This window comes from Schistocerca serialis, chromosome 1, assembly GCF_023864345.2.
Source record: "Schistocerca serialis cubense isolate TAMUIC-IGC-003099 chromosome 1, iqSchSeri2.2, whole genome shotgun sequence".
In the NCBI taxonomy this organism is placed as follows: Eukaryota; Metazoa; Arthropoda; class Insecta; order Orthoptera; family Acrididae; genus Schistocerca; species Schistocerca serialis.
The window spans coordinates 748,157,955-748,177,310 of NC_064638.1; positions in this window are offsets into that span (position 1 = coordinate 748,157,955).

Consider the following 19,356-nt stretch of genomic DNA (forward strand, 5'->3'; position numbering starts at 1 on the left):
CATAAAACGGGTCAGAATACTGTTGCAGTAACAACGAAAAAAACATGTCAAATTTAAACAGACGCAAAATCACCAAGATTGGCGATATTTTACAGAAGCTCAAAATTTAACGCGGACTTCAAAGCGAGATGCTTATAATAGTTTCCAAAACGAAACTTTGTCTCGAAATCTGGCAGAAAATCCAAAGAGATTCTGGTCGTATGTGAAATATGTTAGCGGCAAGAAACAATCAATCAATGCCTTCTCTGCGCGATATCAATGGAGGTACTATCGAAGAAAGTGCTGCGAAAGCAGAGTTACTAAACACAGCCTTCCGAAATGTCTTCACAAAAGAAGACGAAGTAAATATTCCAGAATTCGAACCAAGAACAGCTGCCAACATGAGTAACGTAGAAGTAAACATCCTCGGAGTAACGAAGCAACTCGAATCACTTAGTAAAAGCAAGTCTTCTGATATAGACTGTAAACTAATTAGGTTCCTTCAGAGTATGCTGATGCATTAGCTCCATACTTAACAATTATATACAACCGTTCGCTCGAGGAAAGATCCGTACCCAAAGATTGGAAAGTTGCACAGGTCACACCAATATTCAAGAAAGGTAGAGGGAGTAATCCACTACATTACAGGCCCATATCATTAACGTTGATATGCAGCTGGATTTTGGAACATATATTGTGTTCGAACATCATGAGTTACCTCGAAGAAACGGTCTATTGACACACAGTCAACATGGATTTAGAAAACATCGTTCTGGTGAAACACAACTAGCTCTTTATTTGCATGAAGTGGGGGTGCTATTGACAAAGGATTTCAAATTGATTCTGTATTTCTGTATTTCCGGAAGGCTTTTGACACTGTACCACACAAGCGGCTTGTAGTGAAATTGTCGGCCGCTGTGGCCGAGTGGTTCTAGGCATTTCACTCCTGAACTACGCTGCTGCTACGGTCGCAGGTTCGAATCCAGCCTCGGGCATAGATGTGTGTGGTGTTCTTAGGTTAGTTAGGTTTAAGTAGTTGTAAGTCTAGGGGACTGATGACCTCAGACGTTAAGTCCCATAGTACTTTGAGCCATTTGTAGGGAAATTGAGTGCTTATGGAATATAGTCTCAGTTATGTGATTGGATTTGTGATTTCCTGTCAGAGAGGTCACAGTTCGTTGTAACTGACGCAAAGTCATCGAGTAAAACAGAAGTGATTTCTGGCGTTCCCCAAGGTAGTGTTATAGGCCCCTTGCTGTTCCTTATTTATATAAACGATTTGGGAGACAGTCTGAGCAGTCGTCTCAGGTTGTTTGCAGATGACGCAATCAGTAATCAGAAGATCAAACCAAAATGCAAAACGATTTAGAAAAGATAGCTGAATGGTGAGAAAATAGGCAGTTGACCCTAAATAACGAAAAGTGTGAGGTCATCCACACGAGAGCTGAAAGGAAGCCGTTAAACTTCGGTTACATGATAAATCAGTCATATCTAAAGGCCTTAAATTCAACTAAATACCTAGGAATTACAATTACGAACAACTTAAATTGGATGGAACATACGAAAATGTTGTGGGAAAGGGTAACCAAAGACTGCGTTTTATTTGCAGGACACTTAGAAAATGTAACAGATCTACTGAGGAGACTGCCTACACTACGCTTGTCCGTCCTCTTAAAGAATACTGTTGCGCGGTGTGGGATCCTTAGCAGATGCACTGAGCCAGGTGGCGCAGTGGTTATCACACTGGACTCACATTCGGGAGGACGACGGTTCAATCCCGCGGCCGTCCATCCTGATTTAGGTTTTCCATGATTTCCCTAAATCTCTTCAGGCAAATGCCGGGATGGTTCCTTTGAAAGGGCACGGCCGACTTCCTTCCCCATCCTTCCCTACTCCGGTGAGGCCGATGACCTCGCTGTTTGGTCTCTTCCACCAAATCAATCTCACTCCCCCCCTTACCAGATGATATTGACGGAGTACATCGAAAAAGTTCAAAGAAGGGCAGCACGTTTTTTATTATCGCGAAATATGGGAAGGAGTGTCATTGAAATACACTCCTGGAAATTGAAATAAGAACACCGTGAATTCATTGTCCCAGGAAGGGAAACTTTATTGACACATTCCTGGGGTCAGATACATCACATGATCACACTGACAGAACCACAGGCACATAGACACAGGCAACAGAGCATGCACAATGTCGGCACTAGTACAGTGTATATCCACCTTTCGCAGCAATGCAGGCTGCTATTCTCCCATGGAGACGATCGTAGAGATGCTGGATGTAGTCCTGTGGAACGGCTTGCCATGCCATTTCCACCTGGCGCCTCAGTTGGACCAGCGTTCGTGCTGGACGTGCAGACCGCGTGAGACGACGCTTCATCCAGTCCCAAACATGCTCAATGGGGGACAGATCCGCAGATCTTGCTGGCCAGGGTAGTTGACTTACACCTTCTAGAGCACGTTGGGTGGCACGGGATACATGCGGACGTGCATTGTCCTGTTGGAACAGCAAGTTCCCTTGCCGGTCTAGGAATGGTAGAACGATGGGTTCGATGACAGTTTGGATGTACCGTGCACTATTCAGTGTCCCCTCGACGATCACCAGTGGTGTACGGCCAGAGTGGAGATCACTCCCCACACCATGATGCCGGGTGATGGCCCTGTGTGCCTCGGTCGTATGCAGTCCTGATTGTGGCGCTCACCTGCACGGCGCCAAACACGCATACGACCATCATTGGCACCAAGGCAGAAGCGACTCTCATCGCTGAAGACGACACGTCTCCATTCGTCCCTCCATTCACGCCTGTCGCGACACCACTGGAGGCGGGCTGCACGATGTTGGGGCGTGAGCGGAAGACGGCCTAACGGTGTGCGGGACCGTAGCCCAGCTTCATGGAGACGGTTGCGAATGGTCCTCGCCGATACCCCAGGAGCAACAGTGTCCCTAATTTGCTGGGAAGTGGCGGTGCGGTCCCCTACGGCACTGCGTAGGATCCTACGGTCTTGGCGTGCATCCGTGCGTCGCTGCGGTCCGGTCCCAGGTCGACGGGCACGTGCACCTTCCGCCGACCACTGGCGACAACATCGATGTACTGTGGAGACCTCGCGCCCCACGTGTTGAGCAATTCGGCGGTACGTCCACCCGGCCTCCCGCATGCCCACTGTACGCCCTCGCTCAAAGTCCGTCAACTGCACATACGGTTCACGTCCACGCTGTCGCGGCATGCTACCAGTGTTAAAGACTGCGATGGAGCTCCGTATGCCACGGCAAACTGGCTGACACTGACGGCGGCGGTGCACAAATGCTGCGCAGCTAGCGCCATTCGACGGCCAACACCGCGGTTCCTGGTGTGTCCGCTGTGCCGTGCGTGTGATCATTGCTTGTACAGCCCTCTCGCAGTGTCCGGAGCAAGTATGGTGGGTCTGACACATCGGTGTCAATGTGTTCTTTTTTCCATTTCCAGGAGTGTAATACAGTATTGGGACTGGACATCATTAAAACAAAGGCGATTTTCGTTGCGACGGAATCTTCTCACGAAATTCCAATCACCAACTTTCTCCTCTGAATTTGAAAATATTTTGTAGGGAGAAACAATCACCACGATAAAATAAGGGAAACCAGAGCTCGTACGGAAAGATATAGGTGTTCGTTCTTTCCGCGAGCTATACGAGATTAGAATAATAGAGGATTGTGAAGGTGGTTCGATGAACTCTCTGCCAGGCACTTAAATGTGATTTGCAGAGTATCCATGTAGATGAACATAGATGTAGATATTTACTTCAGCTTCCCAACCAAAACCAAAATAAATACACTAACCCAACCCTCCTCTCCAGCATCTGTGCAGTTTCCACATGTTGAAGGGGGCGGGGGGGGGGGGGGGGGGGGGAGGTGCACTAGGACTTTCTATCCAGCAGGACTAAGTAATTCCCACCAGAATTCGAACTTTCCTCCATTTTTTAAGTTCCTGCCAAAATTCGGAATTCCCGCCACTTGGGTAGGTGAGGAGGGGGCTGACGTAAACACATGGCGTCATGGGGGGGGGGGGGGAGGAGAGGGGTCGTCGTGGTTGGAGGGGTGATTAATTGATCCATTTAATTAATTTGCATATCAATTTGGTATCAAAATTGCACCAGCAGCCCAAGGAATCTAGCAGACAATGGCTGTTGACCAGGATAGTATGAGGACGGATCAAGTAGCGGAAACAACGTTGTACAGGTTAAATGCGCCAAAATAAAATGGTTCAAATGGCTTTGAGCACTATGGGACTTAACTTCTAAGGTCATCAGTTCCCTAGAATTTAGAACTAATTAAACCTAACTAACCTACGGACATCACACACATCCATGCCCAAGGCAGGATTCGAACCTGCGACCGTAGCGGTCACGCGGTTCCAGACTGTAGCGCCTAGAACCGCACGGCCACTTCGGCCGGCCTGCGCCAAAATAAATGAATGAAAAAAAAAAACAGATTCTGTTGTGCTTATAGTAGTATCAGTAGTTGGGTAACTGGTTAAGAGGGGGGGCGTACGGGAAAGCGACCAAAATTGTGGAACATTTTGTATTGGATCTGTATTTACTACATAATGTTGAAATATCAGTTCCTGAATATTACTTCCCAGTTCCAGTCGTAAGTGTGATAAAAAAAAAAAAACAATTAACAAAAGCTTGCGTGGGGCCACGCAACTTTGTTGTTCTGTATTTCCTCATATTATTTATTCCTGAGATGTTTTCTTCCAGTTTTATGCAGTGCACAGTGACAGTGTTGGGAATATTTTGGTGTTTAGCAGATCCAGAACTTCTACATAAGTATGTGCATAGAAAAACTCAAAATCCTAATGAAAGTTACCACTTTCCGATAGGTAAACCATGCCCCAAATCAACATTTGTTTCCACAACTGCTGATGAAACCGCTGCATGTGATGCTTGTTCAGTTTTTAACTGTGCTAATCTTGGCGAACTACCGACTCTACGCCGGCTAGGATTTGATCCAGGAGCTTTCACACTGTCGATGTTGAAGAAAATCTATAACAAGAGAATTGTTAATTAGTTTGATAATCAGGTTAACCTAAGAGAACAAGCCAAGAAAAGACTGCTTGAGGATGAGGAGGAGAATGCATATGGCTTGCACTAGTTCACGCAGATAAAGTAAGGCCTGATACAAACACTGTCAAATCTTTCATGCAGGTTTCCCATAACTTATATTTTAGCAACTTTATGTACCTTTTCCTCACAAACCATTGATATTGTAGAACTTAAATTTTGTATGCAGTTAGTCAGTACTATAGCGAAACATTTTGTGGAAAGAATTTTCATTTGCTACAATAGTAAGGCATTTATGTAAGATAAAATCCTAAGGTTTGGTATTTTTTCACAAAAATTTGGAAAGCTGTAATAATCTATCAAAAGAAGATATCAATATTCTGTTCCACAGATATTTGTAAAAATGGTAATCAAATTTTGTAAAAAAATATATTAATTTCGTTGAGACAGATTTTCAAGAAAGGAACATTTGTACTTACCTTTTTGAGAAAATTTCAACTGTTTATAATTAAAAACGAATAAATTCAATTAGCCTGGAAATGTATGTGTACATCCATATAACATTCCTTAACAACTATGCCATCTTTAGTTAAAATGCCTTGAAAACTTTAGGCTTTATAAGGTCTTTTTCAAAGAATTGCAACTTCGCATACGTACCTTCGTAGGGTTTTATTTAAGTTTTGTAGTAGTAGAAATACTGGTAGCATTAAAGAAATTGAGTTTCAGATGGAAAAAGTTACTATATAAATTTATTATTATCCAAGAAAATATGATTTGTACGGCCTATTTTAGCTTTTCAGATAATATGCCGTAATTGTGAAGAATAAATGAATAAATAAATAAAAACCGCTATCCAAGTCGTTGTCGGCTTTTCTGGTATTGGGGCCGCTACTTCTCAGTCAAGTAGCTCCTTAATCGGCATCACGGAGCTGAGTGCACCTCGGTCGACCCATTCCATCATGAAAAAGTCCCTGGCAGACCGGGAACAGAGCTCGGGTCCATTGCATGGTGGCCAGGCAATGTAATCACGTCTTTTTCTTGTTCTTCTTTCTTTAGTTCCATTTCTTCCGTGTTTTTCTTCATCGGTTCTGTGTGGATCTCGCGTGACGTCTCTCAAATTCTGTCGATGAAAACTTCGCTAGGTCAGCACGAACGCTGAGGTACAGAAGCGGACCATGGCGGAATGCACTATGGGGAAAAGGGATTACGAGCGACCCAATATTGTAATCTATTATTACTTATTTTTATTATTATATTTTATATTATGTTCTCTACTATAACTACTGTAACGAACAGAAAACTGAAGTACAGCAAACAGCGAGACGGAGATATATTCTGTAGATACTTCACGGTACGTGTAAAATATCAAAGAGACAGTTCCACTACCGCGAAGTAGAGACGATGAATGAATGAGACGAAGGTGCATTTACAGTAAGACGTAGTGGGTGGCAGAGTTCGATTACGTCATCTGGTCGCAATGTCTGCTGCACAGGTGGCTTCTGTCTGACGCTATGACGTAGCACCTATGACGCACCTGTGCTAACCAGCGGACCTAAGAAAGCACTACCAAGGGGAACTGCATCTCACTGATACAGAATGTTATCACTGGAAACGCTTCAGGGTTACTTTTTTTTACTATAGTACTAAAGTTCCCAAAAAAATTCCTTCAAAATTCCCTCAAAATTACAAGCGACTGAAGTTGTCAACCACACTGTTTGTCGCTAAGCATATTCTGGTGTCTTGATTTTTCTTACTGTTTGGCCTCTTGTCTGTAAACGGCGCTCCACGATTTGCTAATTTTTTTCTCTGTAAATGATGGACAATCGGCATTCCACGACTTGGTAGTCTTTTTCTGTGTGAAGATAATGTCCCAGCCGGCGCAAACGTCAGTTACCATGAGGCAGGAAATTCGTATGTATCATGTATCTTTGAGTAACAGTCTCCGAATTAACGGCGGTGGGGGTGGGGGTGGGGGGTGGGGGGGGGGTGTGGGGGGCGGGAGTAGGAGGGATTCTCCCCTCTCATTAAATAATTTCCCCGGCTCGCCAAATAAGAATTCCTTCCGTGCTAGGGAAGTATTCTTTATTCGTAGTGCAGGTAATGTTACTGCTCATTGAAGATAAAAGAAGGGCATACGAGTGCGAGCTGTGAGTAAGCAAAAGTATCATATGCTGATACTAAATAAGCTAAACAGTAAACACGTCTCAGGTTCATTAGGAGGACTGACATTCAGGGCCACAGTTCCAACAGTTCTGCGCCAGCAACGACGCTTGTAGCTTGCTGTATTCAGTTTCTTGCAACAGTGGGTGTTCTGTTGGTGGTCAGCATGGATAATTTGTGACAAAAAAGCGTACAATGGCTCTGGGCACTTTCGGACTTAACATCTGAGGTCATCAGTTCCCTAGAACTTAGAACTACTTAAACCTAACTAACCTAAGGACATAACACACATCCATGCCCGAGGCAGGATTCGAACCTGCGATCGTAGCGGTCGCGCAGTTCCAGACTGAAGCGCCTAGAACCGCTCGGCCACACCGGCCGGCTAGAAAGCGTACAGTAAAAGAAAGTAACGGTGAGTAATGTATTCCAATTCGAATCTCAGGCTTCAGCTTCAAGTAATATTAATATTACAGCCTCTCATTTAAAAAGTGTAGCATTGCAAATGACACGTGTTAGAGAATATATTGGAAATAAGAGTATTACGCTAATCCGCGGACGTGTAGACAAAATCAGTTTTGAAAAGTGGGGAATAATTCGCCCCTGGCTTTCATCAAACAGAAATTCAAAATCGCGGTGCTGTCAAAGACAATTAAATACACAGTAAGCTTGCTTTTATTAAAGGTTTGAATGCAAACTACAGCAAAAAATTAAATGATAACATTAGTAATCACACCACGAGCAAATTTCACTTAAAGTGCGAGTCTATTTTAAATGAAAAGAAATAGGAAGCACTTTAATCGAAAAATCCGTCTCTGAGTGTTTCAGAGAGGGAAGAAAAGAATTTAGAGACATTATAAGCGAATGTGCGCCTTTTTAGACCATCGTATCTCATACTTAAAGAAAATGAACCATTTTTACTCTTTAAAATTTTGTATGAACTACTAGTATTGAATTAACGCGATGTAGGGGGCATGCTTCATTCAGATCATACGTGTGCAGATCGTTAACAAGTGCGAAAGCACAAACCAACAAAACAAATCATCTCTAATTACGAGGACGCGCTGAAAAGTATTGGCTTCGAATTTCTTATGCAAAAAGTAAAATAAACGTTATTGGCTTTCTGCATCTTTATTATTCACGTATACATATTTATTTCTCAACATAGTCATCCTGGCAACAAACACATTTTCTCAACGAGAGATCAGTTTGTAGATACCGTCACTGTAGGAAGCTTCACTTCGTTGTCGCTGCCACAACCTCACCTCTGCTTGCATCACTTGATCGCTGTCAAAGTGAGGTCCTCGAAGGCGTTCTTTAAGTTTTGGAAACAGATGAAAATCGGATGGGACCAAGTCGGGACTGTACGGAGGACGACCGATGACAGTGAACCCAAGGCGTCGGATTCTTGCAGATTTCGCTGCCCTCACGTGTGGTCTGGCTGAAGGAGAGGGTGCTCCTTGCCTGGATGAACTCTTCGAATTCGAAACTCGATTACAGCACGCTGTTCCCCACGCACGGGTATGTTACGTTGCGCACCACCATGTTGCAGGCTGAAATTCGGAGCCCTTTAGCGGTAGATGGCTGCCGATATGAAGAACAAAGATGCAGAATGTTAATAACAGTTGTTTTATTTGAAAGCTTTAAGGAAAAAGCAAACAACAGTGAGCAACTTAAGACAAAAGAAATATATGACCACAGTACTATAATGTAAGACTCTGTACACTGGCTTAATTATTATAAACGAGAAAGGACTTGGGGATAGTTTGAAGAGTTGTTAAAGTTACAAAAGACGAGTGGCTCACTTATAACTAAAGAAAAATAGCAATACAAGATTTTTAGAAAGCTGAGACTTAATTAGAGTAATTGTTTTCATAGTTCATAATTAATTACTGAAGCAAGTAGATGGCCGTATTATGATATATAATTTATGCCGTAGGCCTACCATAGAGCATTACACGATATACGGTAATGTATGATGTATGACACGTTATACGGGATTTTTTTCTTAAAGAGGGACAAGTACAGAGAAACAATCCCTAAGAGGAAAAGGACCAAAAAAGGTCGTATGAACATATGACCAGAAGTGCATGGTGTTTGTATTACATTTAGTGATTCATCGCGGCAGCGATTCAGTGCACAACATGCTGTCATGAGGTCACTGTTAAATGAGGTATTTGAAGTGGCCCCCGAGGTCCACTAAGCATGTGCCACAGTGACTGATTCACACTTTCAAAACTGCCATCCTTCAACTGAACGTCGTCACTACATTGTTCCAGTGCCTGCATGTCTGGGATGGGCTATGAATACATGACTTCTTTCAGGTGCCCTCACAGGTAGAAATCTAATGAGCGGAGGTCTGGCAGCCAGGCGGAAAATGTGGCTGGACCACCTCACTCGATTCATCAGCCGGTGTTCATTTTGTCAAGCTAATCTGAACGGAAATGCAGAAGTGAGCTGAAGTACCATCACGTAGTAGCCACATTACCCATTGTACCAATAAGAGCACGCCTTCCAGCAGGGGATGCAAGGTCACCTACAGGAAATGCAGATATGCCTCGCCTGTGAAGAAAGATAATTGATCCCATGAGGCTGTGGCCAATAATTCCACACACACATTGAGGCTGAACCCGTGCTGATGGTTCGCTGCAACGATACCATGGTGATTCTCAAGTGGATGTTGTGAAGGTTGATGATACCAGCCCTCGTAAAGGTAACCTCATCTGTGAACAGGATACATGACAGAAATTCCAACACTATGATGACCTGTGCGACGAACCAGAGACAAAACCGTCGCCGTAGAGGCAAGTCCATAAGTAATAAGGGCCTGCACACGTTATGAGTACGGCAGTTGTCTTGGAGTATGTTCCATACGAGCGTCTGATTTACCCCATACTAGAGGGCCATCCTCCTGGCTTTGATTATGGCATCAAGTTCTACAGTGTTCAACAGCTGTTGCTCCAACGCCTGTATACGTATCAGGCGCACCTGTCGTTGATGAAGGATCCATTCCTTTAACCGAGACCGTCTCACACAAACGGCGGAACAGTGTTGCAAACAGTTAATAGTGTGGTTGCTGTCGGTGGAGACACTTTTCCTGGACCAGTCGGGCTGACGCCTGCCCATTGCCATTTGACTGCCGAGTGGCCGTGCGGTTCTAAGCGCTACAGTCTGGAACCGAGCGACCGCTACGGTCGCAGGTTCGAATCCTGCCTCGGGCATGGATGTGTGTGATGTCCTTAGGTTAGTTAGGTTTAATTAGTTCTAAGTTCTAAGCGACTGATGACCTCAGAAGTTAAGTCGCATATTGCTCAGAGCCATTTGAACCATTTGACTGTCCGTAAGTACAGACTGGTTGATACACCAGACTGTCGTCTCTCAGCGCTGCATTATTCAACACACGTCCACACTCGAGTGTGTCGGCAATAGCAGTGAAACGATTGCCACCTAGTGCCGATATGTCAGCGCTTCACAGTGATTAGATTTACCTTATGGGAGTGGTGATGAATTCGGTGACTTTGGTGATTGCACTGATGAAGATCCTATAGTAAAGCCATATGAATTACGTTGTTGCACCAGCTTTGAAAATGATTTTCCAGCAGAAGATAAAACAGGAACTTTAAAGTTATCACATTTTTCTGCAAGTACCTCTCAAAGGGTTGAGAGTTAACACGTTCCTTATCATGCTACACGACTAATCGATCACCATAACAGCGAAACCATTGCTCACAAGCAATCACCCAAGACTGGTGAACCTAAAAGTGTCAAAACAACTAAAAATCTTAAACAGTGCACCTACTCCTCATCGAGGAACAAAATAAATTTAAAATAAACTTAGATTATTCTGATTAAATAAAACGATTTCAGGCTGGTTTACCATTTGCTTGATGTCGCAATCAGAAATTCGCTGGTTCTTATAAAGAAGTACTACTGAGAAAGAAATCTTCTGTCCAACTCTTGAATCAGAAACAGTTCACTACTGAGGTGGTGCAATTTCTTCACAACATATGAAGAATCTGGACAAAACAGGAGTGGACCAAGTAATATAATTCAGCAGTAGCTATAGACAAGAAAGAAAAAGTGTTCAGGGGATATTGTTCCACGACAAGAAGGAGAAAATGACTTTAATGACTACTACCCAAAGCGGAATGCCAAAATAAATCGATGCAAGTAACATGGATGTCGTTGATGTACATTCGCTTCCTGCACAAAATGTGATGTCTGACTTCGTTTCAACAAAGACAACAACTCCTACAACAACTTCCATCAGAAAGCGAAAAATTTCTTTTTTTGCTCTTACAGATCATAGAACATTGGCCAAAATTCAGATTGCGTTAATCGTATAGTCACAAAGTGTCAGAACAATGATAGAGGGAATATGTCAGCCGATTTGTATAAATATATTAGGAATAAAAATAAAAAAACTGTTTTTTCCATATTGTGTTGTGTTGCTTGTTGACTGGTGACCGTGTAATTGCACGTAATGTTGCGTCTAGGGAACATCCAGAAAATGTATTACAAAAAACTAGCAACATAGGATTTTTTCTATTTTTTTCGTTCCCGTGAAACACTTAAAAACTTCAAAATTACTGTCTTACGGATAAATAAAAAAATTATGCATTTACAAGTTAAGGTCTTTAACACGTGACATTTTATTGTGTTCTAAACAGTCCTGTTATTCAACTGTAATTCTCCTCTTTTGCATTGTTACTAGTTCGTCTAGTGAGCATAGAATGTCTGGATCCAGGGTTTTAGTTAGGAAGGTTAAGTTTTGGGTAGGCAGCACCTCCAGCGGCTTCTCGGGCCAGTATATGTTGTTCACACTTAAGTGTGGTCATACCAATGATCATAGCTGGTAGACGAAATGTCGCGCCTGCTAAGTGACAACTTGCACCATTTGTTAATACACTCCTGGAAATGGAAAAAAGAACACATTGACACCGGTGTGTCAGACCCACCATACTTGCTCCGGACACTGCGAGAAGGCTGTACAAGCAATGATCACACGCACGGCACAGCGGACACACCAGGAACCGCGGTGTTGGCCGTCGAATGGCGCTAGCTGCGCAGCATTTGTGCACCGCCGCCGTCAGTGTCAGCCAGTTTGCCGTGGCATACGGAGCTCCATCGCAGTCTTTAACACTGGTAGCATGCCGCGACAGCGTGGACGTGAACCGTATGTGCAGTTGACGGACTTTGAGCGAGGGCGTATAGTGGGCATGCGGGAGGCCGGGTGGACGTACCGCCGAATTGCTCAACACGTGGGGCGTGAGGTCTCCACAGTACATCGATGTTGTCGCCAGTGGTCGGCGGAAGGTGCACGTGCCCGTCGACCTGGGACCGGACCGCAGCGACGCACGGATGCACGCCAAGACCGTAGGATCCTACGCAGTGCCGTAGGGGACCGCACCGCCACTTCCCTGCAAATTAGGGACACTGTTGCTCCTGGGGTATCGGCGAGGACCATTCGCAACCGTCTCCATGAAGCTGGGCTATGATCCCGCACACCGTTAGGCCGTCTTCCGCTCACGCCCCAACATCGTGCAGCCCGTCTCCAGTGGTGTCGCGACAGGCGTGAATGGAGGGACGAATGGAGACGTGTCGTCTTCAGCGATGAGAGTCGCTTCTGCCTTGGTGCCAATGATGGTCGTATGCGTGTTTGGTGCCGTGCAGGTGAGCGCCACAATCAGGACTGCATACGACCGAGGCACACAGGGCCAACACCCGGCATCATGGTGTGGGGAGCGATCTCCTACACTGGCCGTACACCACTGGTGATCGTCGAGGGGACACTGAATAGTGCACGGTACATCCAAACCGTCATCGAACCCATCGTTCTACCATTCCTAGACCAGCAAGGGAACTTGCTGTTCCAACAGGACAATGCACGTCCGCATGTATCCCGTGCCACCCAACGTGCTCTAGAAGGTGTAAGTGAACTACCCTGGCCAGCAAGATCTCCGGATCTGTCCCCCATTGAGCATGTTTGGGACTGGATGAAGCGTCGTCTCACGCGGTCTGCACGTCCAGCACGAACGCTGGTCCAACTGAGGCGCCAGGTGGAAATGGCATGGCAAGCCGTTCCACAGGACTACATCCAGCATCTCTACGATCGTCTCCATGGGAGAATAGCAGCCTGCATTGCTGCGAAAGGTGGATATACACTGTACTAGGGCCGACATTGTGCATGCTCTGTTGCCTGTGTCTATGTGCCTGTGGTTCTGTCAGTGTGATCATGTGATGTATCTGACCCCAGGAATGTGTCAATAAAGTTTCCCCTTCCTGGGACAATGAATTCACGGTGTTCTTATTTCAATTTCCAGGAGTGTATTTCACACTGCCGTAATTCCGATCTACTCATACCTGTTGTTTTCCCATTTTCGTAACAGTTTACCATGACTACTTCTGGTGAAAAAACTGAGTGGACCGAGTGGATGCCTACTCTCTGGAAATGTGTATACGGCGTCAACACTTCCCTTTGACATTCACTTACTTCAGTTTTTCCTAGGAATAACTGGACCTCGCATGCCTGTATGTCAGTGTGTATCATCCTACTTGGGCAGATCGTCCCAATTTCCCCCTGGCATCTCTGTAGGTCTTCCAACGACATTAGAACGTAGCCCGTCTCTTTACTCTAAAATTATAACACATCTTTCATCCGTGCCTGTACCTGTTTTGGTACCCGACCTGAGAGAAGGGAACCTTTATCACTATCTAAATGGTTCAAATGGCTCTGAGCACTATGGGACTCAACTGCTGTGGTTATCAGTCCCCTAGAACTTAGAACTACTTAAACCTAACTAACCTAAGGACATCACACACATCCATGCCCGAGGCAGGATTCGAACCTGCGACCGTAGCAATCGCACGGTTCCGGACAGCGCGCCGAGAACCGCGAGACCACCGCGGCCGGCTTTATCACTATCTCCCCCTTTCTTCAGGAGGCGAGATTACCCACACAAAACTATACCCCTATATAGAAAACAACATTGTATCGATCACTCGATAGTGAAAAATGAAAAACAAAACACTGTAAAATATACTAAAAAGAGAACAAAATAAAATGGATGACTTCTTAATAATCTAGACAAGAATACAGGCAAACAAGAATTCCAAATCTAATCTATCGACGTGGCCTAAGAGTGTAAGGCATTCTCTGGTCGTCAGGCAAATGTTTCTTCCTCTTTCCATGAGGCTTCGCATTCTGTACTGCAGATGCTTCTGCTATCTGTGGCAAAGCACCAACACCTTCCTTAAAAGGCTTAATATGTCCCACGTGGATAACTGAAGTCTTCGTTAACATCTATATTTTAACATTGACAGGTGCCAACATTTCCACTACATTGTACGGTCCATGTTGTCGGGTCTTCTGGTGTATATGGGTTCGCATTGTGGTAACCTTTCCTATGCGTTGTCCTATCTGCTCCTGTCGTTCTAATGCTTTCGTATTGGCGCGTTTTACTTGTTGCCAAATGTCAGACAGTTTCTTAGGAAACTTTTTTTGCTGATTCGACGTCGGATCCAGGCTTTGGTTTAATCATTTCGAGAGGTGAAGGCATTTTTCTCCCATATAAGACCTCGTATGACGGAAGACCGGTAGCCGTATGGATTGCACAGCAAGCTATCATGTGTCACGAAATAAAGTTGCGACTTGAATTGTTGACGGTCAGCCATCCACCAGCGCTCCTGTCCATTTTTCTACTCCATTTCTGTAGCTTTTTACTCAAACTGTCTGCATTAGCATGCCTTTTCCCTGTCGTGTGTACTGTATTACCTCATAAGCAAATTCACTCAAACGGAAAGCTCTTCTTGTTGATCTACTGCAAGAGTCCTTCAGTCCGAATAAGAGATACCGATGAAACTCTGCAACTGTTTAACTGTCTTCAGTGGAGAAAAATTCTGAACTACTGAGACCAAATGTAGATCAATTCTCACACGTTCGTTGCTAATTATATGCCCAATATAAATAACTTCCTTTGCCACCAAATCAAATTTATCGATGATTATCGATAGTCGTGCTGTTCTCAGTCTTTTGAATACCTTCTCCATCCGTCGTACATGCTCTTCCACGTCCTTTGAAAACATTATTATACCATGCAGATAGATCAAAGATTGTTTTGGTTTCAATCCCTTAGGTACAGCATCCAATAATCTCTGAAAGATGATGGGTCCATTCTTGTGTTAAAATGGCCTTCGAAGTTATAGGAAATGACTCACTGGGACGGAAAAAACTGTCTTTGACCGATCCTCTCGCACTACTTCAGTTTGGTGATATCCACTCTATAAATCCATTGTGGAGAAATAGTTACACCCACCCAAGTTGTCGAGAGTCTCTGTTATGTTTGGTATCCGTGAGCTTTCGTGCATCGAGGTATCGGTAGTCACAGCAAAATCTGTACTCTTCAGTGCCATCCGGTGACATATCCTCGACCAAAATTACCGCTGTCCCTCCGGAGGCTATCACTATACTCAGTAATACTGTCAGTTAGCTGCTGGTCGGTAAATTCTGCCATTATCATTTGCATACACTTCGCGACTCGATATGGGGTCTTGTAGACTGGAGTATTGTTCCCTGTTGGTATTCTGTGTTGCGTGAGTGCCGTTGCTGGTAACGGACCACTCGGATTAAAAAAATCCATGAACTGCAGTAACAAAATTTCCATTGCGTCTCTATCATTTCCCTGTAAATATTTCGCATTGATGGTTTGCTTGCGGCAGAGGCCCTCACGTGACCGTCAACGTCATCTTCTTTTTTGAACGCAAATGGCACTGCGCCGATTGAAATCTGTCGCCAATTGACGGAAGTGTATGGTCAGTCGTGCATGGATGTCACAAATGTTCGTAAGTGGTGTAGAGAGTTTGCAGCTGGTCGGACTGAAATTCACGACGGACAAAGGAGCGGGAGACCGCCAATTTCTGAGGAGGCAGTGTTGAAGGTTGAGTAAAGCATGTGTGATGATCGGCGGATCACACTGGATGATCTATGCACATTGGTTCCTTAGGTATCCCGAAACACCGCTCACAGAATTTTAACGGAAACATTGAACTATCGGAAGGTGTGCGCAAGATGGGTGCCACGCATGCTGACTGAGGACCACCTTTCAGCCGAACAGGACAACTTTCTGGGCTCAGTTGCCACGGGTGACGAAACCTGGGCATACCACTTTACATCTGAGACCAAGCAACAATCACGCCAGTGGCGGCATCCTTCTTCGCCAAAGCCGTGGATCTTCAAACAAACACAGTCTTCCGGTAAAGTCATGACAACCGTTTTTTGGGATCGGAAAGGGGTATTGTTAATCGACTTTATGCCCACTGGGAACACAATTAACGCCGACAGGTACTGTGAGACTCTGTAAAAACTCAAACGGGCAATTCAGAACCGGAGAAGAGGAATGTTGATCAAGGGCGTACACATTCTCCATGACAACGCTCGTCCACACATCGCTCGGCAAACCGTTGCTCTCGTGCAACAGTTTTAGTGGAACATAATCACCCTATAGTCCTGAATTGGCGCCCAAGGTTAAAAGAACATTTGTCCGGAAAGCGGTTCAGCTCCGACGACGAGGTGAAACAAAAGGTTCATAACTTTCTGAACAACATGGCGGCGAGCTGGTGTGACATGGGCATACAAAAACTGCCATAGCATCTACAAAAATGCATCGACAGAAATGGTGATTATGTTGAAAAATAGCTAAATGTTCAAGCTGTAAACTGATGTAAACCATTGTAGAAATAAACAGGTCTATGTACTTATAAAAAAACAGGAAACCTTACTTTTGGGATTATCCTCTATAATAAATCCTTAGGTAGATACATATCTAAGCTCGCCGATCATCAATTTCCCTGTACCTTGCAGTATCGTATCACATGAATTGACCTCTAGTGTCTGTGTCCGCAGTTTATTGGGTTCCACCTTCATATCAGTGAACCTTGCAACAGTGTAACACTTGTAACTGTTGCTTCTAGTGGAAACAACGTCTCATCAACTATAATTATACACTGCAAAAGATCAATTTTTGCATGATGTCTCGCAAGAAAGTCGAGTCCCAGGGTCGCACAACACGAGGCAATACTTCTACATACTCTCGAAAACACTTATTTCCTGTATTAAAACTGAATAGCCTTGTCCCCAGTGGCTTCACGACGTCATTATCACATGCTCCGCGTAACATACACCATGGCGACCGCAGTCTCTTTCTGTCCGATAGATCAGGACTAACTACTGAACGCAAGCCACTGTGTCCACCAGAAATTTGTTCCGCGCCACTCACTTTGCCTAACAAACAACCCTCCGTCTCTGTATAGCTTTCTGCAGCCTCGAATTCTACTGGGAATGTCGTTTCGACGGATGGGGCACCGTCGTTGCTGTTTAATGACCGGTTATTAGGACGGTGCTTGCCCCGTGCTTTCTTCCGGCAATCACGCGCTTTATGGTTCACCTCCCCAGATTCATAACATTTGGGTTGACGACTTTGTCACCTGACGTGGTTCATGTGCCCACATCTAGAACGCGTCACTTGAAGAAGAAGAAGAAGAAATCACTCTGTCTTCATGTAGCAAAGTCGAACTCCTCCAATGTATAGCAATCCTAATGGCAGCAGAGAAGTCACTTGAGTTCTCCATTCTGACCCCCTTTGGCATATCAGCATAAATACCTCTTAGAAACTCGTCCAGAGCTTTATTCTCTGCTTCACGCAGATTCACTATATCTGCTTCCGCATTTTGCGAGTTCAGTTTCCTAACCCTGTCAGAGAAGGCTTCCACTTCTTCGCTGTACTTCTGCGATAGTCGATTGAGTTTTTTCCTAAAGAACCTCGCGTTGTTCTGCTTCCATAGCGCTGCATTAGATCATTAGCCCGTTCATCAAACGTTTGGGCCTTACTGAGGATCTCGCGGTACACAACGTACGTTTTCACGTCAACAACTAACCTTCATCTAGCCATATTCAAGGGCATTTCTTCCGACCACGTCCCCAGTCTGGTGGCAGCCTTTACGTCACTAACAAAAATAGAACATCCTCGCCTACTTTCCTCGAAAATGGCGCTATGAAGTAAGTTGCTGCAGAATCGATGGAATCGGTAGGTACACTCATCTCGGTATTACTTTCTCTTGAATCAACGAGTCTTAGGCCTCAAACAGCTTCCGATTGCTCTTTTCTCTTATGCGGTGCTTCATTGTCTTGCCTCTAGTGCAGGGCCGCACAAGGTGCATGCACCGGTGCATCGCACAGTGCAGAGTGCATAAGACGGCTGCGCTATGTTGACGACGGTGCAGACCCCCCACTCCTCGCCTTTGCGCAACAGCGCTGCCTCTCGCTTCCTTAGCTTGTGTCGCTCGCGCCGCCTGTCTCGACCTGTTTCAAAGCTTTTACCCTGTTGTCTTCGTCATTGCCAAATACTAATGTACACTAGGTGGAGTGCTTAGTTTGGTGTACCGCTACAAAAGAGATGTATATAGTAACTGTAATGGTAACAATTTTAAATTTGGTTTCAACACAAATGTATCTTCTTATGTGCTCTTTATTTTGTTTGCAATTATGTTACTAAGATCTGGAACAAGAGATTGACTGACAGTAATTCTGAGAGAATCCTTTAAATTACAATTAGAAATACTCGCACGCAATCTAGTTTTTGTACAAGACAAAACAGAAAAAAACCTTTCACATACACAAGTGGAAGCAAACATAGAAATAATCTTCGCTGCTTCTCTGTGTAACTTGGGAAATTCTTCCTTCGGCAAATTCTGATAGAATTGGAGCAAACCTTTTGTATTGTAAAACACATCCTTTCCGTGAACATCGCTTTGCAAATCAATTAGTTCGAAATGTAAATCTGAAGGCGCACTGTCAATATCCATCGAAGAAGGTTTCAGAAAAACATCGAGAATTGTCTGCAGGTAGGGAATTTCCTGAAACAATAACAAAGCCAATGTTAATAAATGAAAGTAATGTAAGCCGTTGTTTCGAAGTACTAAAATGCGATAGATTTTAATAAACATGTAATGTGTACTATTGGTTTTAATGTAATGTTACACTTGCATATGTAACGCAATCTCTTTTATTTAGCTGTATGTCATACACCGGCACATTACTTGGAATCGGTCGTTAAATGCATTTTCAAGGGATTGTAGGACCTCGACGTATTTTTCAAAGCGCGCTCCTTCCTGCACAGATGC